General features: G+C 39.6%; 1 protein-coding gene across 1 annotated transcript in view; it reads left to right on the top strand.

Annotated features, from left to right (window-relative positions):
- The first annotated feature begins 19,625 nt into the window (after positions 1–19,625).
- Positions 19,626–25,941, top strand: part of SLC38A3 (solute carrier family 38 member 3) — a 72,796-nt gene continuing 66,480 nt past the window's right edge. Inside the window, exon 1 of the mRNA XM_070937090.1 lies at positions 19,626–19,717. The gene's annotated coding sequence lies outside the window, so the exon portion shown is untranslated. The remainder of the gene's footprint in view (positions 19,718–25,941) is intronic.

The raw sequence follows: 25,941 nt of genomic DNA on the forward strand, positions 1-25,941 counted from the left end.
TAATAATAATTCCATCTTCCAACAAATGTAATAAAAATTGAGAAATGTAAAAATGTCATTTTACCGGTGGTGTTACAAACCATATACAAGCCTACATCATCTATTCTGTTCAAGTTAATCAGCCCAAACAACTCTTGTCCTGTCTTTCAAATTGTATTTCAATTCTGGAGGACATCCAGCATTGGCTATTGTTATAGTTATATAATATTATATAACTCTATATAAAACTCTCTCTCTCTCTCTCTCTCTCTCTCTCTCTCTCTCTCTCTCTCTCTATATATATATATATATATATATATATATATATATATATATGTGTGTGTGTGTGTGTGTGTGTGTGTGTGTGTGTGTGTGTGTGTGTTTTTCTTTTAGCCAGGTTTTTCCTGGCTAAAAGAAAAACACACATAAAACCTACGAAAAAGTAAGAATATATATATATATATATTCTTACATATATATATAGACAACGAAATCGCATTCGTCATCTTCTGGCTGATGTTCTCGGTTTGGTGCTTATGGGCAAACTGTGTGATCATAACTGACGTTTTTCTATGAAAAGAGGCAAAGGTGTATTCTGATTGGTCGACAGTGTTGTATTCTGATTGGCTGATGACGTAGCTGTATTTTGATTGGGTGGAAGCACTGTTGTTTGGTTGTGGGTCAATGGATAAGTTATGCTAGAACTGGTGGCAACACAGGCATTTTGATGAACCTTTGATCTATGGTTTATATTTTGTGTTAAGATTAGTCTGTCTATGAGAGCAGGTTTCCAAATAACTGTACGCACACACACACACACACACACACATATGCAAAAAATTAAAATCTCGGGTGTTTAATTTTTTGCATATGCACACCCGCGAAAACTTAAGAAGTTTTAGTATATATTATACTACATATAATATAATACAAAATATTATATTGTTATAGTTATAGGCTATTATATGGTTATAGTTGGGGTGTCTAATATAAGGTCCAAGTGCACATGAATCAAAGTTTTTGGTTATGGATCCCAAAGTAATTCCAACAATTGTTGCTGAATTATACCTTCTAGGAGGTTGGAAAGAAAACTATGAAATATATGCATTATGTTTAATTTCATTAACTAAATCAAATATAGGTTTCATTCTCACTCATTCATTTTAGCTAATACAAAAATACACCTTCAATTTTAAAAAAATGCCCTCCTGAGTTAAAAAATTACTAGAAATTCATGCAAAAGGTTCTTGGAAATATGACTCCTTTAAAAGACACGGTACATTGATTACAAGTTGAAATCCTCACTCAGCTTTCCTGTGTGACATTGATCCAATCATTATTTCTTAGCCTAACCACAAGATTTATATTAATAAAAATGCGTGAGGGCATGCTGTAATAAACTGAAGGTAAAGTGAGATAGACATATAATGAACAAAATATTTTGACTATATAATATTTTCATAATGCATTTTTTGCAGGCAGTCTTGCCAGCATTAGAAATATTTTAAGACGTTTCCATATCATTTGACATTTAGGTAAATCAATCTTTGGTAAAGTCCCCTAAGACGAGGGTATTTGTCCTAGAATGAAACAGGCTTGGCTCACTTGTAAATTATATTCAGAGATGGCCAGTGAAAACTTGGCTTTTAGGTTGAAGATTTTCAGTAGAAGACTGAAAATAATAGCTGTTATTTTTATGGCCTTTGTTTTTACATATTTTTTCTCTGATTCTGCTGTACGTCATTATATTTTTCTGTTGTTGGTTTTGCATGGAACAAAAACATTTGGAATAACTATAGAATATCTGAAACTGATTTCATGCTATCCTGTCAAAATAAAATATGTTTTGTAGAAAATGATACGCAAGATGAGGCAAAGATAGACAGACAGCACATTCTTTCCAATAAGATTATATAGTCTTAACCCAGGGCTCAAAAGCCCAGGGATACAGCTCAAAACATTACAAAAATTGTAATGTTAATATTTCAGAAAAAGGGAAAATATTCAATATGGGGTATTAATCATTCTTAGTCTAATGTTTCTATTAATGTTATTATATTTTGTGGGGGTGGTCTATTTTTGGTTTGGTTTTGGTCCACTTTGGGGCTAATATGGCCTCCTGCCATATCAATTAACGCCCGAGGACATCCTTGGTCCCAAAATGGTTCAATCCTGCCTTAAAAGTAAATATTAAACAGATTATTTTGATTTTTTGAGAAAGGACAACTAAGAAGAAAACATGGCATGCAGGACAAGAACTTCAAAAGCAACAATTCTATTAGCATCTACATCATGAACATGGTCTGGTGCACCTAATATGATAATAAATTGCTTAACTCTAGTTAAATCTTAATTCTATAATGTTGGATTTGAAAAAAAGTTCATATTTTTCTAACTTTTCTAAATTCATGCAATTGGAGCTCAATGGGTTTTTCCAATTTTATGATTTTTCCCCTTAGCATCTGGAATTTCCAAATTCATTTCCCAAAGGGTTTAAGAAACCATTCTACCAATAAGCTATGTTCTGATTTCCCATGTTTTAAAAATCGTGTTTGCTAACTGATAAACTAGATTCATTTTTATACCGATTTCAAAATGTCATCATGTAATTTTAATCAACCTACATGGCAAAGTGTGCAAGCTGCAATGAATGCCAAAGCATCCAGAGGACAAGAAGTTAGGAAAGAAGGATTTAAAGCCTTTTGGAGTCAAGACCACATATTTGAGAGTTTGCCTTGTTCTATATAGACCTAACCATGATGGAATGAATCTTCAGAGGCCTTCTTCTATCTTCTCAGGATTGTCAGAAATAAGCTAACTTGGAACCAGGGACAGTTGCCATTGGAATTTCCTTCTAATAGAATTATTGCCTTGCTCTATGAGTTAATGGCTTTGATAAGTTTATAAAAAAAATAGAAAATTGTTTTAGGAAAGGGGCCGGTATTATAAATAGTTATTTTTTTTAAAACTGGTTTTAACTGCACCTGAGTTTTACATGGTATTTATGCTATTTGCTATAGTTTTAATGTTAAAATGTGAAATAATGCTTTAAATAGTTGGTCTTATAGTTATCCATTGAGCTAATCTGAACAAAGGAAGGATGCATATTTTAAAAATGGCTATCCATCTATCTATCTACCTATTTTACATAATTACTGATACAATTCTAAGAATATCTTTTCAGAACAGATGTTCATTTTGGTTGCAAATCTGTTAGGCTGCTTTGGTGTTATGTTATAATCATTTGAAAGCCTGTTTTGTATTTTTTTTTTATTTTTTTTATTGAAAAAGTTTTCAAATACAAATTTCCCCCCCCCTTTTTTTTCCCCTCTCCCTCCCCCTCCCTAACCCCCCCTCCCCACCCATCCCCTCCTGTGACTTCTTTATAACAAAAAAAAACCCAATTCATAACAGATTACTTACTCCCTCCTCTAAATATTGACCTTTACTTGCTAAAAATATTAATATTATAACATCCCCCTTTATCCATACATTTCAAAAAAGAAAAAAGAAAAAGGAAAAAAAAAAAAAAAGACATTATACTATAACATTATAGAATAACTTCTAATTTGCTTAAAGCATTGTAAGCCGCCCTGAGTCTCCGGAGAAGGGCGGCATATAAATCAAAAAAAAAAAAAAAAAAAAAATTTGACATAATAGTATTATAACTCCCAATTTGGCAATAATCTGCCCTTTTTCTCCTCTCCCAAACTGTATCCATATGTTATTACAACAATTCATGACCACCTTCCACTTTAAAACTATACAATAAATCATACTTCAACATTTAATCTTCTATATATATTACTACACCATTTCAAAGCGGTCTTTCCCATAAAATCTAGTTTAACATTTATTCCACTCTATCCATTTCCTCCACTCCCCTAAATATATCACTTAAAAATCCCTTTTCTTAGACTAATCAATCTGCTAACTAGCTTATTCACCCACTATCATACAAAATTACCATACACAACAATTCTTAATATCTTTGATTCACTGCCCACACTACTTAAGAATATATGTCTATATATTCCATTATATCTAAATAAAAAAAAGAAAAGACAGTAACTTTAAATTTATAGTCCATATAGTATCTTCTTTGAGGTCTTTCCACTGGATTGATAGAACCAACATCCATAATAGGGTAACATAACTTGGTAGTGCAACAGTTTATTCAGAATCTTCAATCATGTCTGCCGCCATCAGTAATAAATATCTTCTTATAAAGATAAAAACAACCACCCGAGTGACATTATAATTATATTCCATATAGTAATAGTTGTGGGTTTCATCAGGATTATTGATTCCCATCATCGTAGTGGGTAACAAGCCGATCTTCTGCATGCCCCAGCAAAATTCTCTTGCCTTGTGATTCAAGATAATTATCATATGTTTATTAACACAAAAAGAAATTCCAAAATGGATAATTCAAATCCATCAGTTTAAGGCTATTTTCACGTCCCCGGATTACGGCCATGCAGAGATCTGCCACAATCCTCAGGATAATATTAACCATTACGTCGCCTCTTTTATGTTTACACATAATCAGTCATATTTTAAAGTCACTGGCTTCACTGTTGCTTAATTTAAAAATTTCTATTTTTATGCATCCTATTTCTTTTTTTCTTTTTTTCTTTTTGTGGGTTTGGTTTCCATCCTGGTTTCCTTTCTACAAATTGTATATCATCTGGTCGGTTTTCGTTCTGCTTTAATTGGTCTTGTTGGTTTTGTTTTTGTATCTCATGTTTCTTTTTTATCCCTTGTATATCCCCTAATTGGTTTCCATATTTGTCCTTGCCTTGATCAATCATCACATTAAGGTTAGATGCCACTTCTCTCAAATTTGTGGATAGTCCAGCTGGGGTGTCCGATAAATCCAAAGGCAATTCATCTGGTACAGTTTCTGTAATTCGATATTTTACCTTTATTTCCAGCTCCTTCTGCTTATCCTGTATTATATCTGAAGATGTTAAGTTCATTTTCAACCTATTTTGATAAAATTCTTCCGCTCTTTCGACAGTATTTAGCTGGTATCTTTCTCCTTGATATCTGAATATAATACCAACTGGGACATCCCACCTAAATGGGATATTTCTCTTTTTTAACTCATTCACCAGAAAACCAAATTTCTTCCTTTCCATTAATATCTTAGGTGGGAGTTCCTTGTAAATCCAGATCTTTCTTCCATACAATTGCAAATTAGAATTGAAGGAATTTTGCACGATATTATTCCTAATTTCTTTATCTGTAAAATAAATCACCACATCTCTAGGCAATTGCCTTTGCTTGGCAATCCAGGAATTTATTCGGTAAACTCTGTCAATCCTACAAAACACTTCCTCAGGTTGAACCTTTAAAATCCCAGCTAGAATTTCAGAAGATATTTTCCTTAAATCATCTCTATTATTTTCCTGCAAGCCTCTTAATCTTATCGCATATTCTGTGAAATTATATTGTACCATTAAAATCTCTTTTTCAATCTTCTGTTGCAAATTTTCTACATTACCAGACTTTTGATCAGCATCCATTTTAGGTTTTTCTTCTGAACTATTATCCTGAGTGTTTATCAGATCAGTTTCAATTTTTTGAGTTCTATTGTCCAATTTATCTTGAATTTCTTCCATTTCAAACTTTAGTAAATTAGTATTTGTGTCCAACTGTATCATAAATTCTGAAAAACCATTAGCCACTTTTGAGAATTTTTTATTCAAAAAATCAAACTTAGATTTCACCAATTCTTTAATTTCCTGCTTAAATTTTTCAAATTGCTGATTCACAATCTCCTCCCTTCTTTCAATCTCCTCTAAGAGAAATTCTATTATATTAAAATCAGGTTTCTGAGACTGAAAAATTGAGACTTATTCCTTTAAATTGTTAGTGGGGGAATCCCCCCCCCTTAATTGTTTATCTGACTTGAGTGCCATGTTTCCGCCCAGGCAGGCTTTGTTAAAAAAAAGAGAAAGGAGAAAGGACTTCTTTCCAATCAACAACAATATCAAGTCTCCAAGGGAAAAAGAGAGAAAAAGACACAGGAGCGAGGTTTTGTCTACAAATGTAGCCAGTGATATTTATTCCGCTACATTGTAATAATGCAAGGTCGTGCTGAGGATTTTGCGCATTATCTGCACGATAAAGTCGCTCAAATTCGGGAAGGCTTGGACTCTGACTGGGTAGGTACAGGCGGGTTGTCCGAGGTCTGTCTTGAGACGGTTATCTGGGATGAGTTTGATCCTGTGACTCCCGAGGACGTGGACAGGATGCTGGGGAGGTTGAACGCAACCACATGTTTATTGGACCCGTGTCCCTCTTGGTTGGTGCTGGCTACCTGGGAGGTTACACGAGGCTGGCTCCAGAGGATTATAAATGCTTCCTTGAGTGAGGGGTTCTTGCCTCCCGCCTTGAAAGAGGCGGTGGTGAGGCCCCTCCTCAAGAAGCCCTCTCTGGACCCAGCTGTTTTAGCAAATTATTGTCCAGTTTCCAACCTTCGCTTTTTGGCGAAGGTTGTTGAGAGTGTGGTTGTGCGACAACTCCCACAGTACCTGGATGAAACCGTCTATCTAGATCCGTTCCAGTCCGGCTTCAGGCCTGGGTACAGCACGGAAACGGCATTGGTCGCGTTGGTTGATGATCTCTGGAGGGCTCGGGACAGAGGTTGTTCCTCTGTTCTGGTCCTATTAGACCTCTCAGCGGCTTTTGATACCATCGACCATGGTATCATGCTGCGCCGGTTGGAGGGGTTAGGAGTGGGAGGCACTGTTTTACGGTGGTTCTCCTCCTATCTCTCCGACTGGTCGCAGTCTGTGTTGGCTGGAGGGCAGAGGTCGACCTCAAGGCACTTGGTTTGTGGGGTGCCACAAGGGTCGGTCCTCTCGCCTCTCCTGTTCAACATTTATGTGAAGCCGCTGGGCGAGATCATCCGTGGTTTTGGGGTGCAGTGCCATCTGTACGCTGATGACACCCAGCTGTACATCTCCACCCCAGACCACCCCAACGATGCCCTTGAAGTGATGTCCCGGTGCCTGGAGGCGGTGCGGGTCTGGATGGGGAGGAACAGGCTCCGACTCAATCCCTCCAAGACTGAGTGGCTGTGGCTGCCGGCGTCCCGATATAGTCAGCTGGTGCCATCGCTGACTATTGGGGGCGAGACATTGGCCCCCACAGAGAGGGCGCGTAACTTGGGTGTCCTCCTGGACGCACGGCTGTCTTTAGAAGAGCATTTGACGGCCGTGGCCAGGGGGGCTTTCTATCAGGTTCGCCTGATACGCCAGTAGCGCCCCTTTCTGGATCGGGACTCCCTATGCACGGTCACTCATGCCCTCGTTACTTCCCGCCTCGACTACTGTAACGCTCTCTACATGGGGCTCCCCTTGAGGAGCACTCGGAGGCTCCAACTGGTGCAGAATGCGGCCGCACGGGTACTTATGGGGGCGACATGGCGCTCCCACGTGACACCTCTCCTGCGCGAGCTGCATTGGCTTCCAGTGGTCTTCTGAGTGCGCTTCAAGGTGTTGGTTCTCATCTTCAAAGCGCTCCATGGCTTAGGACCCAGTTATTTACGAGACCACCTTCTGCCTCCGATAACCTCCCACCGGCCAACACGCTCCCACAGAGAGGGTCTCCTCAGGGTGCCGTCTGTCAGGCAATGTCGGCTGGCGACCCCCCGGGGAAGAGCCTTCTCTGTGGGGGCACCCGCCCTCTGGAATGAGCTACCCCCAGGGATACGACTAATCCCGGACCTCTGGACCTTCCGTCGGGCCCTGAAGACTTTTTTATTTCAGCAAGCCGGGCTGGGTTAAAATTTTTAATTGGGTGAATTTTATGGGTAACGGGGTTTTAAATTGGAGAAGCCTAAGATAATTTAATTTTGTTTTAATATATTTTAATATTTGTATTGTGTGTTTTAATTCTGGCTGTTCACCGCCCCGAGTCCTTCGGGAGAGGGGGCGGTATAAAAATTTAATAAATAAATAAATAAATAAATAAATTAAATAATAGAAAACGGAAGGACTTTCCCTTTCAGCCTCTCCTCCAGCCGCGGCAGACGCCATTTTAAAAGGCTTTTTTCTTCCTCTTTCTTTTCCTTCTTTCTCTTAAATAATTTTTTTAAAAAATAAGTAAAATACTTGCGATTCAATATTACAGGTCCAGCTCACATTTTCTTTGAGTAGTCTGTTAAATTTGCAGGCTTGCTCTTGACGCCTGGCTCTGCATTAGCAGAGGTCTCCCAAAGCCCGGAGCAGCGGCTGGGGATATGGGGCATCTCATCCGCTCCGTCCCGTGTTTTGTATTTTATTGATACAGCCTTTATTATTTACTGCATATTTTTTGTGGATTGTTGTTAGCTACTCAGGATTATATGTAGGATGTCCAGCAGCATACATTTTCTAAATGGACAAAATATGTCCAATGGTGTTTATTTCCAGATAAATGGGTATAGAAAATGTAAACTGAACTCAGTAGGTTTGATTGAGAAAAAAATTGCTCATACACTGTTTTAATTATAATGATGTTAACTTTATTTTATTATTATTTTTAATGATTTTTTCATTGCTTTTTACATGATTATCTCAATTATATATCTGAGACATATATTATTCAAAACAGCCACATATCATAATTATTATCAGTTCACCATCATTATGTAAATCAAAGATGGACAATCTTTCACTTGCCAAGATTTTCAGTCAATGTATTTTGGTAACTAGACTAGGTTTTGTTGAGTGATTGGTAAGATTTCAAAATATACGTAAATATATTATGCCTGTTTTGGGAATCACAGTACAGTTTTCAGGTATTTTCCCCACATTGAACTGAAATACAGATTCATATTGAGTTTTCTTTAACAAGACTTATTAAATGGAAAAGAAGTGAAGTTACAGAATTGTTAGCAAGTGGATTGCTTTCCACTTCTAGCTGGTTAGGGTTAGAATGGTTCCTTAATCTTGATCAAGGTGTGAACAGATAATTATGAAATGGTGGGAAACTCATCTCCTCCCACTTATGACTGTATGACTGTAACCTTGTTGCTTGTATCCTTACAATTTATATTGACTGTTTCCTAATATGATTTGATTGCTTATTTGTACCCTATGCCTATCATTAAGTGTTGTACCTTATGATTCTTGACGAATATATCTTTTCTTTTATGTACACTGAAAGCAGATGCACCAAGACAAATTCCTTGTGTGTCCAATCACACTTCGCCAATAAAGAATTCTATTCTATTCTATTCTATTCTATTCTATTCTATTCTATTCTATTCTATTCTATTCTATTCTATTCTATTCTATTCTATTCTATTCAACTGTTCCATTAATTTTCAGCAGTTACAATCATAGAATTTGAGGCCTGAAAAAAGGATTGCATGCTACGTCACTGACTCACTATGTAAATATTCACAAAAAGCTTAGGATTCTATATTCTCAGATATAATGTAGTCTTAAAGACCTTAATGCAGAATATAGAGAAAGAGCCTACAGTTTCATGGAAATTATAGTAATTCCTCATCCCAAAGCTGTTTTGTTTAGTATCTCAAAATGAACACGATTTCCAATAGGCAGCGGTGATCATTAATTAAAAAAGAAATCCTTTCAAATAAAATAAAATATATTAGCATTATGTAACCAGAGCATCCTTTGCCCATAAAATCTTGAGAACTTGAATGGTTTCCAGTTGTAATTTTAGCAGTAAAACGCAGAAGCACCGTGAGCTGGTTACAAGTCATTCTTTTTATCAATATGCCTCACAGACCCCTGAAAAGTTTAAATAACTTACCAATGGACAAATGGAACAACATTACTCATTAACTAATTCAGTTTTAGGATTACATTGGGACCTTGAGTTCATTTTTTCCCCTGACTTTGGGTACTTGCATTTACCTCATAATGTGTACAGTACAAACAGTTTTATTTGTATTGGTGGATATGATAAATGAATGTAAAATTTCCAGTTATATAAGACTGCTTTTGCTTATGATTTCATCACTTTTACCTGTAAAATAGTAGTTTTCTACTTAACTTGGTTTCATAATGAAATTAAAAAGCAAAACAATTTTAATTAAAATTTATGTAATTTAACCTAATTTAAACATTGAATTTAAAGTGAAAATTAGAAAGATACAACATTAAAATGTTAGAAAGATGTCTCCAATGGATTTGGCTAAAGATGTCTTCCAATGGATTTGGAAGGCAGTATTGTATATAATAATTCATATTTGCCATTCCTCTATAGACTGATCTCTACACTTTCAGGTTTTTCAGAATTTTTCTTAAGTATCTTTCCTGCAAATAGTCACAACACAAAAGAAAAACAGGACCATGCAAACTGGACCTGTTGAATACACTCCCAGGTTTGGGTTATGGTCCCGGATTCACAGGCTGTTGAGGTACTCAGGTCTTATAGCCCCCCTTTTTTTCTACCTAGGTTTCCAGATAAGTGTGGCTAGAGGAAATGAGACATACAACCCTGGTCAATAATCAGGAAATAATTAGGAAAACACATAAATCAATTTCAATCAAACACTGAGGCATATCAAGTTCTTTTAAATATACTGAGACCCAAAGAATTTAAAGTAAGAGTAAAATTTACTAGTTACAGTTAATTTATTTTTTCTCACTCAGACTTTCATCTCCACTTACCCATGTCCTTCTCAACTAAACTGCCATGCCCAAGTTACCAGACTCAAGTATGGATCTTGGATAATTCAAGGAATAAGCAAATTTCAAGACTCATTCTACTTTGTTGATTCACAAGTCTGACAGCTTCTTTTGCCTTGATGAGGACAAGAAAGAATGAAGCTACTTTTGCTGTTAATGATATTTGGGAAGGAGGCAAAGAAGGCTGGGCCTGAGCACATGGAAACACCCCTCCTCCCATGTTTCCATGTGCTGAGGCCCAAGCTTCTTTACCTGCCTCAGGTGACATTTCTCCTTTGATTCCTTAACAACTTATTTCCTTCATATCTACCTCCATAAAGGGGTCATTTTGACAAGATTCCTGGCTTTTATTTTCCTTGTTTAGCCACTTGCTGCATTTTTCGGTTATGGCAGTTTCAACCTATGTCTTAGTATTGTCATGTTCCACTTAATGCCATTCTTGCAAAATAAACCTGTTAGTTTGCTGCACTTAGAAGTATTCTTGCCTATTGTGGTGACTGGAGCCATAGATGATACACTCCAAATGATACCCACTAAATATTATTTGCAACCGAATTGATACTACATACAAATTACATAAATAAATAAATAAATAAATAAATAAAATACATGAGGGGAAAAGGTGGGTGGGTGAAAATCTGCATTGATTTTGCTCCTTCCCATTCAATTTGTTCCCAGAGAAACAATTTTTTTTATAAGGGAAGTAAAAAACAACTAGGTAAAATGTACTTCCATGAATAGCAGCTAATGGCAGAAATTTTTCCTCTTGATTTCTGAAAATCGCTAGTGTCTAAGCCCAGTAAGATCAGCCTTCAGTACAAATTGTGTTGCCTATACCTCTAATATTTTTTTTTTTTATTTGATTTTATATGCCGCCCTTCTCCGGAGACTCAGGGCGGCTTACAATGCGTTAAGCAATAGCCTTCATTCTTTTGTATATTTTTTATACAAAGTCAGCTTATTGCCCCCACAAACTGGGTCCTCATTTCACCTACCTTAGAAAGGATGGAAGGCTGAGTCAACCTTGAGCCTTGGAGAGATTCGAACCAGCAGAAATTGCAGGCAGCTGTGTTAATAACAGGGTTCATTAACCACTGTACCATCAAGGCTCTTTTAATATTGAATCCATAGGATCAATCATGTATTTTCTGTTGTAGTCCTAAGGATATGGATTGGATTCCCAAGGGAAATTTAATTTCTCCCCACTTTTCAGCTAGTTGCAAAGAAACATTTCAGCTTCTTTGATTTCTAACCAGAGACTCTATTTTTCCAAAGTGAAGAAAGTTGCAGAACATATTATTTGGTCTTTCTATCTTCAGTTGTGATTGTCCTTCTAGCCCCCATTGTGAGGAATCAGTGCTACTCCCTCCAAGCACCAGAGCAGATCTGAAAACCAAGCCCAGGACACTGGAAGCTCTTGAGCTAGACTGCCAAAGCTTCCCTAGCCGGAGACCCTCAGATTGGCACTGAGCCTGCACTTCCTTTTCCAAGAACTACGTAATCTACAGAACTGGTAGATCAATGCTCAGAATGAACCTGGCTACTGCAAGCCAGCTTTAGCACAAGGCTCTTCTCTCTAAGGCAGTGTTTCCCAACCTTGGCCATTTGTGGTGGGTTTATGGACTTCAAACCCCAGAATTCCACTGCCAGCATGGCTATTGATAAGAATTTTGGCAGTTGAAGTCCATACATCTGGAAATAGCCAAGACTGGAAACGCTGCTTTAAGGGCTCCCATTTTGCAGGATAGGGGTGGAGTCTGAGAGAGATTCTGCAGTCAGAGTGCCATCTAGTCTCAGCCCATGTTGTAAGAAGTTGTTTGCAGGGAGCTATCCATGGTTCTGCAACTGGCCACCAATCAGCCTTGCTATACTGCCTGATGTACTGTATTCTGCAGGACTATGAGTAGAGAATATTAGAGGTTCTTACATTGCTGTATTATATTGCTTAACATTATATTATTTAGTTTTTAAAAATTACTTGTGTTTTAGTAGCATTTTGATATGAATAATTGGAATAGAAATTCTTGAAATAAGTACACGATGATATTGATCGCTGTTGTTCCATCATGATTTCATACTTTCATTGCAGAAATGCTAGAAGCATAGAACATTTCATTTTTGCACATAACTGGAGCTACCTTCAAGTCATAAAACTGAGTTGAATTATTTTATTTTAGGAGAGGGAGGGAGGGAGGGAGGGAGGGAGGGAAGAAGGCAGACAGGCAGGCAGGCAGGAAGGAAGGAAGGAAGAAAGGAAGGAAAGAAGGAAGATAGATTTCTGATGCTTCTCATTAAGAAGCAAAAGTCACTCCTGCCTCCACTAATTTTTTTCCCACCTAAGTTTCACTGTTTTGGTAAGGAAATATCTCTGAATTGATGACCAATGGGGCATGGATTATGCAGTTGAAACCAAAATTAAAACAAGCCCTTACAGTAGTTGCTTTAAAACTTGGCAAAAGGATGCTGTTCTTACCATCTTCCTAAATACTGGGATTATGGAAGCTTAATAGGCCTCTTTAGGGCATGCATGTATAGCCTGCCACAGAAGATAAGGCTCTTTCCCTTCTACTGACAGACAAACTTCTAATCATAGAGGCATCTTTAAAAAGACTTACTAGTATCAGACTGAAACAACAGTGGTGGTCCCACAAATAATCTGGCCATTCAAAGCTGTCATGATCAACATCAACTTGTTAAATTGTCTCCGATAGGGTGACCAGTGCAAATCTTTAAATCCAGATAGTATATGAACCTTGTATCCTGGACTGAGCAGCAACCTGGCCACTGAATTTCTGTACCAATTGTATTTTTGGGCTTTTCTCAAAGGTAAATTCATGTATTGTAGAGCATATTTCAGTAGTCAAGATAAGTCAAAAGCAAGGCAGGAATGATTGTTGCCAAGTCTGAATGGCTCATATAGGTTGAGTGCAAATGCACTTGTTACTACAGTTCCTATCTACAAATCCATGATCACTGGGGCTCAAGTGGCAATCCCTGTGGACTTGCTCTTTTTGGGGAATGCAACTCCATCCACAACAAGCTTTACCTCAGACCGTTTTCCCTCACTAAAAACACTTCTGTTTTGTCTGGATTTAATTTCAGCTTCTTCTCCCTCATCCAGCCCATTATCATAATTGGGCAGCAACTACTGTAAGGGCTGGTTTTAATTTTGGTTTCAACTGGACAACCTATGCCCCATTTGGACATTGATTCAGAGATATTTCCTTACCTAAGCAGAGAAATATAAAAAATTAGTGGAGATAGGAGTGACCTCCACTTCCTAGTATGAAGCATCAGAAATCTTCCTTCCTTCCTTCCTTCCTTCCTTCCTTCCTCCTTCCCTCCCTCCCTCCCCTAAAAGAAAATAATTCAACACAGTTTCAAGGGTATTGGTAGCTTCCTTGGAGTTAAGTATTAAGAACCATAACATAAGAGATTGTGAAGATACTAGAGAGAAATGGGAGGAGCTCTGCACATAATCAACAGATGGCTGAGTTTATTAATGGCTTATCTAATTAATGGGATCTTAGTCTAGGTTGTAAAAAATCTGGAAAGAAGAGCTTCAAAATTTTCAAAGAGATTCTGCCACTATTAAGGAAGGGCTGCAGGTATATGTAGTAATTTCCTAAATTTCCTTACTTTTAATTTTTACATTAACACTTCTTCTTGAACCTTGGGTGAGAGTGACCACGTCATATTGGAATTCAATATAATGCAAACACAGGCAATAGAATATAATCCAACCAGTGCCTTAAACATTAAAAAAGCTGATTTTAGCAAACTCAAAGACAGCCTAAGAAAAATTCCATGGATGAAAATCCTAAAGGGGAAAACAACCCAAGAAGCATGTGAAACTGTGAAAAATATGATAATAAAAGCCCAGTCCAACACTGAAGAGAAAAAAAAAAAGAAATCCAAGAAGAAACCAGCATGGTTGCACAAAGATCTCTCTGATAAACTGAAAGACAAAAAGGATAAATACAAAAAATGGAAAGAGGGACACATGACTAAGGCAGAATATTAGCAGATAGCCCAAAGATGAAGTCAGGAAAGCAAAGGTTCAGAATGAACAAAGACTTGCAGCAAATATCAAAGATAATGAAAAAAGTTTCTTTCAACATATAAATAACAAGAAAAAAGTCAAGGAAACAGTTTGTCCACTAAAGAGAGAAGATGGCAAGAAAGTAACAGGCAGTAGAGAGAAAGCAGAGCTGCTTAACTCATTCTTTGCATCAGTCTTCACACAAAGACCAATCAGCCTAACATCAATACCTGGGAAGGTACTTGAAAAAATAAAAAAAAAACAGATCTGTGAACATCTAGAAACAAAGTTATAACTAGAAGCCAGCACAGGTTTGTTAAAAACAGATCATACCAAACTAATCTTTTTTCATTCTTTAACAAAGTGACTAAATTAGTAGATCAGCAAAATGCTGTGGACATAGTATACTTAGACTTCAGCAAGGCATTTGACAAAATAGACCACAACCTACTTCTTGGTAAACTAGAAAAATGTGGGATAGACAGCATCACCACCATACAGATTTGTAACTGGCTGACCAACCAGCCAGTTGGGTACTGCTTACTTCCCTCCGTGTAGGGTCAATACTCTTCAATATCTTTACAAATGTCTTAGATGAGGGAATAGAAGGAGAACTCATCAAATTTGCAAATGACACTAAGCTGGCAGGAATAACCTCCCCCCACCCCCAGAAAAGTGCAGGATACAAAAAGATCTTGACAGACTTGAACAGTGGGCCCTATCCAAAATTTAATGTGGAGAAATGCAAGGTTTTATACCTAGGCAGGAAAAACCAAAGGTACAAATACAGATTAGGTGATACCTGGCTCAAAAACAGTAACTGTGAGAGGGATCTTGGAGTCCTAGTGGATGATCACTTAAACATGAACCAACAATGTGCAGCGGCAGCCAAAAAAGCTAAAACAACCCTTGATTGTATAAACAGAGGCATAGAAACAAAATCATGTGAAGCATTAGTACCACTTTATAAAGCCTTAGTAAGACTATACCTGGAATACTGCATCCAGTTTTGGTTACCACATTACAAGAAACAGGTTGAGACTTTGGAAAAAGTGCAAAGAAGAGCAACTAAGATGATTAAAGGCCTGGAGGCAAAAACATAGTTAGTGTGCAGCAGTTGTGGGTTGCTACCAGTTCGCCCTGGATCAGGTGAACCGGTACTGGCGGCGGCAGGCTCCGCCCACCCACCTGGATGCAGAAGTGTGGCGCACATGCATGCCCATGCGCACGCCCATGAGCAAACTGGAAGCGATGGGATTTGAAACCTACTACTGGTGTGCAGGGACAGGTAGCCATGGAATCCATTCCACCCTGATCAATTTAACTAGCCATTGAGGGCAGAGATTGAGCAAGCAAATTGGGCCTTCATCTCTGAGCATAGTTTTTACATCATGCGAATCCTGAAAAGAATCTGGATTAAATCCCTCTTACTTATTTTGATTCATCTAATCTTGTCAGTCTATCTAAATTTAGTTGGAGAAACCAGAAAGGGATTCTCTACCCACAGAAGCAGTTTCAGTGGGCAGCTGAACCCTCGTTCACAAGCTAGAAGGCACACACACCTAGAGATGAAATCACATTCTTTGGTGTAATGCCAGGCCGGGTTCTTACACTCAGACAGACCTGCCTGCATCTAAGCTAACAGATTAAAAAAATAAATAAATCTTCAAACATTCATTAGAGGTAAAAGCCCATTAAATGAACTTTTGAGCATAAATGCAAATCGGGTTTGAAGAAATAGATTTGTGCAATAGTTCATTCCAGTTTTTTTCATGTGTCCTCTGCCTATTCTTAGATTATCGTGTAAAGGACAGCTTTGGATTGTAGGATTATAAAGGATTTGATTCTTCTTACTCTTCATTCAGTTCTGCTTTAATCACTGGAAATTCAGGTGCAATGTGAATGATCAAGTTACCCTTAATGTATATGGCAAAACCTCTTTCTTTCTTTGTCATATTGAACTGTCAAATGATGTGTGGGTAGTTCTTAAGGTAGAGTGATGTGTTGGAAGAAACCTCCATAAAAGCTGAATCTTCCTGCAAGAAGCATCCCATCACCTAAGAAGAAGATCGCTATTTAATGGAATTTCAAAGATTCCTGGCTTCCCATAGGTCAGCAAGAAGAATGTGAGACACAGTTCATATAGGATGGTCCAAGCAGGAGACAGCTAGGTACAAACTTCTCACACAAATAATTTTCCATTTTTGCATAAAGCCTCTAACTTTCATTCACCTGCCTTCAAAGTTGTTTTGTGCTGCAACATGCTGCCTCCACCTTAAAAGCAAAAAACACAGTTATATTGCTTAAAGTTAACTTGAAGTGTCAAATGTCAATTCCATTAGCCAACTAGAAGATAATTGTAATAAAAGCATATAGGTTTTTATCTTCAATTGCTACTTTTTGAATTAAAAAAAAACATATTTGAAAACATTCTATTTCTCACACGATTCATAGAGGACATTCACCTCAAATCAAGTTTTGCTATTTTGCTATGGCCTGAAGTTCTCCTATTGACAATATGTTATGCACAAGATTAATGGATTGAGTACAATGACATCTGCATTTTAAGGACATTTTTCTGGAGGCAAGAGTGCATTATTTTTAAATTACATAAAATTCACTACAGGGACATATTATCAGCACTGGAGACATTTGCCTGAGTATCTTGCAACTAAAGACTGTTAGTGAGCAGGCTATCAAGATGGTACAGTATTTACTACAGTCTTCAAATATTTTTGTACTAATGGAAAAGCAATGGGGATATGATTTTTATCACCTCAGTGAGGCTGGCTAATGCTAGAAGATGCTACAGATGACTACTTGGAGATCTGCTATAAGTAGTTGTCCATTTTTTGTTTTTTGCCATTGAATCCAGTGGTCAAAGCCCATTTAAGTCAGATGGGCAAAGATTTGACTAAAGACAATTATTGTGATTATTAAATCATAGGCAAAGCCAACTCTTGAGTCTAGGAAGTTTTGAGTCTAGGCACTGCAAAAGGAAATAAATGTTGTTTCTGCTTTAGATACAGCGGTTCTGCTGCTTTTAAAATGTTAATAGATACTGAGAATTACTAAGCATCTCTAAGAGAATATCCAAGAGGCAGGCTCAGGACACTCCTTTGGAGATTCTCACTTCGGCAAAGTTGCTACTATTAAATAGTTTTAAAAGAGGGGTAAGTTGATAGACAGAATAAGATGTCTTTGATCACCTCTTCTTCCATTTTAAACACTTAAGGTAAAGGTAAAAGTTCCCCTCACACATATGTGCTAGTCATTCCTGACTCTAGGGGGTGGTGCTCATCTGTGTTTCAAAGCCGAAGAGCCAGCGCTGACAGAAGATGTCTCCATGGTCATGTGGCCGGCATGACTAAATACCAAAGGCGCACGGAACATTGTTACCTTCCCACCAAAGGTGGTCCCTATTTTTCTACTTGCATTTTTTAATGTACTTTCGAATGGCTAGGTTGGCAGAAGCTGAGACAAATAATGGGAGCTCACACCGTTACACGGCACTAGGGATTCGAACCGCTGAACTGCTGACCTTTCAATTGACAAGCTCAGCGTCTTAGCCAATGAGCCACCGCGTCCCTTTTTAAACACTTATCTGATGTTTATTTTAATATGATTTTACTATAACTTTTTATAGTAAAGTAGGACAGTTTAGGAAATGTCTCTTAAATAAAAATCAATTAATTAAATATATAAACTATATAGAATATGGTGATGGAGAGAAAGAGAAAAGTACTAGAGGAGCCAAACATTCCAAATATATGCCTGACCCTTTTCCTGTTCTATTCTGTGCGAAGGATCTTATTTCATTTCTAACGCTCTTATTTCTGAGCCCGAGTCCTGTCAGTCTAGTTAAGAAAGAGAATCTTCTTCCTTTGCACTTCCTTTGATTTCAACAGAGTCCAGTTGCCTCAATGGGCAGTAAAGGATCTCATTCGAGGATTTGATGACCAGATGAATCCACAGGTTCGGAGACAAAAATGCAAAAAGAGATGATTTTTCTTCCCCGGATCCTGGGCATCCCCAAATACCTGAAAAGTTGAACCTAGGGTCACATACAATCAGAATAGGGCTGGAAGGGACCTTAAAGGTTAGGGTTAGGGTCTTCTCTAATGCTTTGGAGAATAGGTTGATCCCCTCATCTCTGTAGGAACCCCTCCAATGTTGGAATAAAGGTACTCCTCTACTTATGATCACAGTTGAGCTCAAAATTTCTGTTAAGTGAGGAATTTGTTAAGTGAGTTTTGCCCCATTTTACGACCTTTCTTGCCTCAGTTGTTAAGTGAATCACTGCAGTCGATTAGTTAGTAACCCAGCTGTTAAGTGATTCTGGCTTCTCCATTGACTTTGCTGGTCAGAAGGCTGCAAAAGGGGATCACAGGACCCCGGGACAGTGAAACCATTTGGCAACCGTCTGAATTTTGATCAGGTAACCCATGGGGATGCTGTAAAGGTCGTAACTGTGAGAAACGGTCCCTTTTTTTCAGTACCATTGTAACATTGAACGGTCACTAAATGAACTGTTATTAATCAAGGACTACTTGTACCTTGGAGTTCGACCAACCCGGTTAGCTCAGATCATGCTGTGATTTAGGACTTTCCCCCAAGTGGTCACAGTCCCCCGGATCTCCCCCACCCCGAGTGAAAGGTCTCACCTAGCCGCCTGAGCCGCGCTAGGCCGGGCAAGGGACCCTCCCCTGCCGACCAGCACACTGGCCCTGCTTGACTGCTCAAGGCCTGGAGCCAGCCTCTTTGCCCCCTCCCCCGCCCTCCGCTCGCCTCCTGCCCGACCCGGGCGAGGGGGCGCGAGTGACGCTCCTCCAGCGGCCGCGGAGATTGGAGGTGACCGGAGGGGCGGGCCCAGCCGGCCTTAATCTTCCCCTTCATTGGGGAATATTGGCAGGGCGCTGTAATCCGCGAGCTGAGCAAGCGAACGAGCGAGCAGGGCAGCCGCCGAGTCGAGTCGAGGTTTCGTGAGGGACACCGCCAAGTTTTGCCCGGGCGCGCTTCGCCGAGAAACCCCAGGAACGTAAGTCAGCGCCCCGCGAGGAGCCCGCTGCCGTGGACGCTTCGCCTTTCCTTGCTCATTCAACGGGCGCAAATTTGCCGCGGTGGGTGAGGCGGCAGGGATGCCTTTGTCCCACGCTTTGGGCGAAACCTTGCGACTTTCCAAGCGACTTTCGGGTGCCGCTTTGGGTGCCTCCCTCTCTTCTCTCTCTCTCCTCCGCCCGAACCCCTCTTCCACCCCTGACGGCTATTCCTAACTAGCGTCGCTTTTAGTTTCCGACCGCGGCTCCGGGTTGCGCGCACTTCAGGTGGAGAAGCGCTTGGAGCCCGCGCGGCACCCCAAACGCCGCCGCCGAGCGTCTCTCTCTTGACCGGCGATTTGGTCAGCAGCGACCCGTGGCCTCTCGGTTCGGGAAAACGAGGGGTTAATCCGTGGGGGTCTCGTGCGTGGATTTTTACTCCGTTGAGCAAATGCTGGACTCCCCGGGATTTGACGCCGCTGCCTCCGAACCAGCATCCCTCTCCTCCTCGCGCGCTCTCTCCCAAAACTTTTCCCCTAAGAAATGCGCCTTACCGCCTACTTTACCTTTCCTATTCGGATTTTAGCCAGGCAATGGGGGTGATAACGGGATTAGTTTGTGCTAACTACTGTGCCACCACGTCATTTGAGCCATCGAAAGAGGGACGGAAATAGAACTGGGCTTCTTGAATTTCTAGCCTTGCGATTTGATCGCTTGAGTCAAAATGAGGACTCCGGAAAGGACTTGAAGAGCCCCCCGTCTGCTTCTTCCTTTATGGGGAGGGTCTCCTGCACAAGGAAACATCTTTCTTGGTTCAAAAGCATGGATGGACGGTCATCTTGAGACATCCCTGCACTGACCCAGGCAGACATTGCTGGAGTGACCCTCTCCACCACCGGTGGCCACAGCATTTATTGCATGTCCTCTGATGTGTAGGGTCACTTGTTACTTCCTACCATAGTTCGTCTCACCCTGATGGTCGAGGGGAATATGTTCCTCCCTTTCTATGTTCTAAGAACTATAAAAAAGAATTTTGCCTGCTCTGTAGAGATGCAAAGCAGAAAAGCTACCAGTGAATTTGGGAACACTTTTGGAACAACCCTAGGGTATGATATTTATGAATAGGAATGACATAGAGTCTGTTCCAGGCCTCAGGTTACAAGGTGGTTGGAAGAGAGAAGGTTGTCTTTTTGTGGCAGTCCCCTTAGTTATTATTTTAGAAGTCTACAAGGATTTGGTAGAATAAAGCCAGCTTGTCAGTTTCTCCCAAACTTATCTTTGAACACTAGTCATTTCTACATGACAGCTGCCTTCCTGACCCCTGAGCCTATAATCCCAAATGTATAGTGGATCAAAGCAAAACAATACACTGCCTAAAGCTCAGAACGGTCAATGCTTCCAGACAAGGCTTTAAACACTATTTTACTCACAGAGTTGTATGGAGTGGGAACAAGCAACATTTTTATTCTAAATGTTATTGTTTTCTCTTAACATCACAAAAATCAATTAAGGAGGAAAAAATAGAATACCGCAGTGTAGTTTGTATTCCAGAGCCTTTGGTCAGGAAGCATCCACAGATTAAATAATTGGAGGAGAGCTAAAGTATTTATTTATTTGTCATATGTAGAAACCTCCCATTTCTCTCATAGAGTTCAAAGTAGAAAGAAAATATTCTAGGATCAACCAGAATAATCCAACCGAGAGCTTCAAAATTCTCAGTAATAATGTAACTGTTTTACGTCATGACACAGAACCAGAAGTTGGGACATGGGGATTCTCAGGGTTTTCTTCCAGTTCCATATCTTTGCCGTGCATTGAATAATGCCAAAGAAATTCCCAGTTAAAACCTCACTTTGGTACCATCCATATGCAAAGCCCTCATAGATTTTTTTTTTTAATTTGATTTATATGCCGCTCTTCTCCGGAGACTCAGGGCAGCTTACAATGCGTTAAGCAATATGGAATAAAGCCTACTGTATATAGTTGTTATAAAGTTTGCTAAAGTGAAGTCTGAATGCTTCACTTACTTGGTACGCACCACATAAAGTGATGTCTCTGTGTGTGAATGTTTGGGTGGCACCTCCTGCTCCAACCTGTTTGCAGATGAAAGATCCATGCCAGATTAGTTCCTTTCTCTAAAAGTTCTCTAAAGTGGCACAAAATGGAATGAATGATATACTAATCTAATTGCTAAGACAGTTTCAGCCATACTTAAATATAATGCACTGTTATGGTAAAACCTTGGAAAATGTTGTCTGCTAAGCAGCTGGGTTATCTGAGAAGATAATGGGTGTTATCTGGTATTTGCCGACTTTTATTGATAAAAAGTGCTCATGAAAGAGACCTAAAACAAGATGGGTTGACGACATCAGCAAGTATTGCAGCCCAATTGAGCCATGGTGGTGCAGTGGTTAGATTGCATTACTGGAGGCTACTTCTGCTGATCACCGGCTGCCAGCAGTTTGGCAGATCGAATCTCACCAGGCTCAAGGTTGACTCAGCCTTCCATCCTTCCAAGTGGGTAAAATGAGGACCCAGATTGTTAGGGACAATATGCTGACTCTGTAAACCACTTAGAGAGGGCTGTAAAGCACTATGAAGCGGTATATAAGTCTAAGTGCTATTGCTAATTGGCAAAAGAAAGCTCAGGACCATCTAGGTTGGAAACATACGGAAGAGGTCTTCATCCTGCAGTGGATAGACAATGGCTAAAATGACAAAGTTGGATATTCTGCAACCTCACCTGGGTTGTCAGTTTGGGAGACAAGAGATCAGGACTCTTCTGTTGTAGACTTTGGAAAGTCTCACATTTCACATCCTTATTGCTTCAGCAGTAATAGTCCACTGCTGGACTACGAGACATTGCTAATACTCTGACTGCACACTGTGCTATACTCTGTTCCTCAGAAAGGAAGACAGAGTCCTACCAGAGGGTAGACAGGGTAGGAAGACAGTGGTAAAGGACATACCCTGGATGAATATAAAGAGAGCTTGCCTTAGTGGTGCTGTTTTTGTGTCATGGAGGAAACACATAGTTAGCAGAGATGGCTAAATTGACTGCTTTGATCAAAGAAAAAAAAATACAAATACTTACTTATTTACTTACCAGTGTAAAACTACCTCTTTGGTTACAGAGGATATAGAGTAAACAGAAGGAAAAAAATCTTACAAAGTGAAATCTATGATAGCTATGCAGGTAGTCCTCCATTTACAACCACAAGTACGCTAGAATTTCTGTTGCTAAGCTAGGCAATTGTTCAATGAGTTGTGACTGATTTTATGACCATTTTAGCCATGGTTGTTAAGTGAACCACTACAGTTGTTAAATGAATCATGTGGTTGTTAAGTGAATCCAGGGTCCCCCATTGACTTTGCTTATTAGTAGTTGGCTGGGAAGGTTGCAGATGATGACCGCATGACTCAGGACACTGCAACCATCATAAATACATGTTGTTTGCCAAGCACCTGAATTTCAATCAGACAACCATGGGGATACTGTGATGGTCGTAAATGCAAGGACCAATCATAATAAGTCACTTTTTTCAGTGCTGTTGTAACTTCAAACAGTTGGTACCTGTATTTTCAAAAGAGACATACACCCAATAGAAATCATGTTGTCTTGCCTCCTAATCTTGAAGAGTAAGAAATCAATTTTATGAATCTCTTTTCTGCACATCTGTATGCATATAGCTACTGTCAGTGCTACAGTAGTAGGAATACAGGAGCTTATGCTATTTTGACAAATCTGAGCCTAAAATAAAAACTGTTGATTCTAGAAGGATAATTTTATAACTACTTTCAATTAGCAACTGATTCATCCCAAGAAAGTAAGCTTCCTGGTGACTTCCTGATTGTGGTGTAGGTTCTTAATTTAACAGAAGCACTATGTTGGCTTTTTTAATGGGAAGACAAGTTGCTTCTTTTGCACCAAAAAAAAGGGGGGTAATATTATGCTTACCGTAGATATTTTCCGGCCTGGTAACAAAGCAAAATAAATTTGTTTTCTTCTGGAAACAATCAAAGATTATTCTTGTCACTAATTTCAAATGACTCTTCCTGTGGCTCTTGTCATCTGATTCATTCATTCATTCATTCATTCTCTTGTCGTCACTGCCAACACATTATTCCACATGTTCATTTCTCAGGCAGATATAGGCAGATGGTGTGGTAGAACAAGCCAGGCAATGGTACGGCAGGAGGAGACCCTAGGCCAGTGATGGTTAACCTTTTCGGCACCGAGTGCTGAAACTGGAGCACGCGTGAGCATGCTGGAGCACCAGAACCCGGAACAGAGCAGCTGGCCGGTGTGCATGAGCGTGGCAGCCAGCTGCTCTTCTGGGTTCCATTGCGTGCATGCACTGGACACCTGGCCCACTGCACATGCACACCGGCCAGCTGCCCTCTTCCAGGTTCCGGTGCACACATGTGCGCTGGCCAGTATGCCGGAACCTGGAAAAAAGCAGCTGTCCAGTGAGCATGTGCGCGACAGAACCCGGAAGAGTAGCTGGCGATGGTGTGCGTGCCCACAGAGAGAGCTCTGTGTTCCACCTCTGGCATGCGTGTCATAGGTTCGCCATCACTGCCCTAGGCCTTCTCACAATTTAAATGATGGTTTTCTTCTCTAATTACAAGAAAACATTTGATATGGACTCTTTCTCACATTTATGGTGTCATACAATACTGTATCAACACTGTTTCTCACTCACGTGAATGGATTGTGCAGTTTCCTTCAAAAATTAGTATGTTTTGAAGAGAATATGCCAGGGTGACAATCCCGGGCTGTTTCCACCACACAAAATCAGGGGTCAGTTTTAAGAGTGCCGGCCCTCTGTCTACTACTCTTAAATATTTCCTTTTTAAGATATCATGCTAAGAAAATATAAATAGATTGCTTCTGTACCAATAATGACTCAAGGTAGGAACTAAACTCTTCTATGAGAATAACAAAACTGGAAAACCAGTTTAGAAGAAAAAACAATCCTGGTAGGTTGTAAATGTTTGTCAGGGAACTGGCATGATGGAAAGGGAACCTAGCAGTAGCATCCCAATAAATGCAGCTATAGGCACATAAATTCTGAAGAAAACAAACCTACTCCAGTCTGGGCTGTTTTCTTTGGTACATGCTTAAGAAAACAACGTATTAATTCAGAGTTCTGACCTGTTCATCAGGGCATTGTTTTTAAAGCTGTGTTGTACCTGGCAAGACAATGAAACTAGGGACGCTATGCATTGGATAGGAATGGTTCCAGTTGCTATTCAGTACACCAATGTGTTCCCTACTGCCACCTGTTGATTCTTAGGCAGCTATTTCCCAGTAACTCCTCGGTTTTCATTTCCTGTCTCTTATCAAATCTTTGCAGGCAATATCATTCACCCACATTGATTAAAGATTAAGATCAAAGATTAAAACCTTTTTAAAAAACTTTTTAAAGCACCTATTTAAATAATAATTTCAGTTTGTTTACTTTTTTCAGGCGATCAGTAAACCCTTTTCTCCAAATTCTCATCCAAGTTCTATTCCCATAGTGAAATTCAGAAGTTGAAAGGGAAGCTGGCACACAGTGAAGTGACCAAGATTGGGGCAAAAGATTATTTCCTCATTTGAGGAAATGTTGATTGATTATGAAGAGAAACTTCAGGAAATTATGTTCGACCCATTCAATCCAGGGGTGAAATTCATCCGGTTCTATCTGGCTCGGGAGAACTGGTAGCGGCGGCTGCGGGAGACTCCGCCCATCCACGCAGACATCATGACGTCGCTTTTTTTGCGATGATTTTAAGTCTCTGTGCATGCGCAGCACGCACACATTTGCGAACCGGTAGGGAAGGTAAGTGAATTTCACCCCTGATTCAATCCCATATTTATTTCCCAGATTAATCACCACACAAAGACCTATGATGAGATAAAGTTATCCGGTTTGGTTTCATGTGGCTGAAGACAGCCATTTTCCCTGATGATGAAGTACCATTTGGCATTTGTTTTTATGGTACCTTAAAGGAGGAGAGTTCCTCAAGCATTTTTTTACCTGTGCAAGGCCAAGCAGGCTGAGCATTATGGATATTGTAGTTGAACACAACTGGATGGCACTAGACTGGAGAAGGCTGTGGCTGACAATCAAATTTCTGCCATGTGGTTGACATCTATATAGCTGTTTTCTGTGGATTAGCCCTCCTTTTTTGCTAGCTCTTGATTGACAGTATTCTGAGAGCACCCTATAGTGTTTCT

Source organism: Pituophis catenifer, unplaced genomic scaffold (assembly GCF_029215685.1).
Source record: "Pituophis catenifer annectens isolate HBS135680 unplaced genomic scaffold, rPitCat1.0.hap2 SCAF_2, whole genome shotgun sequence".
Taxonomy (NCBI): domain Eukaryota; kingdom Metazoa; phylum Chordata; class Lepidosauria; order Squamata; family Colubridae; genus Pituophis; species Pituophis catenifer.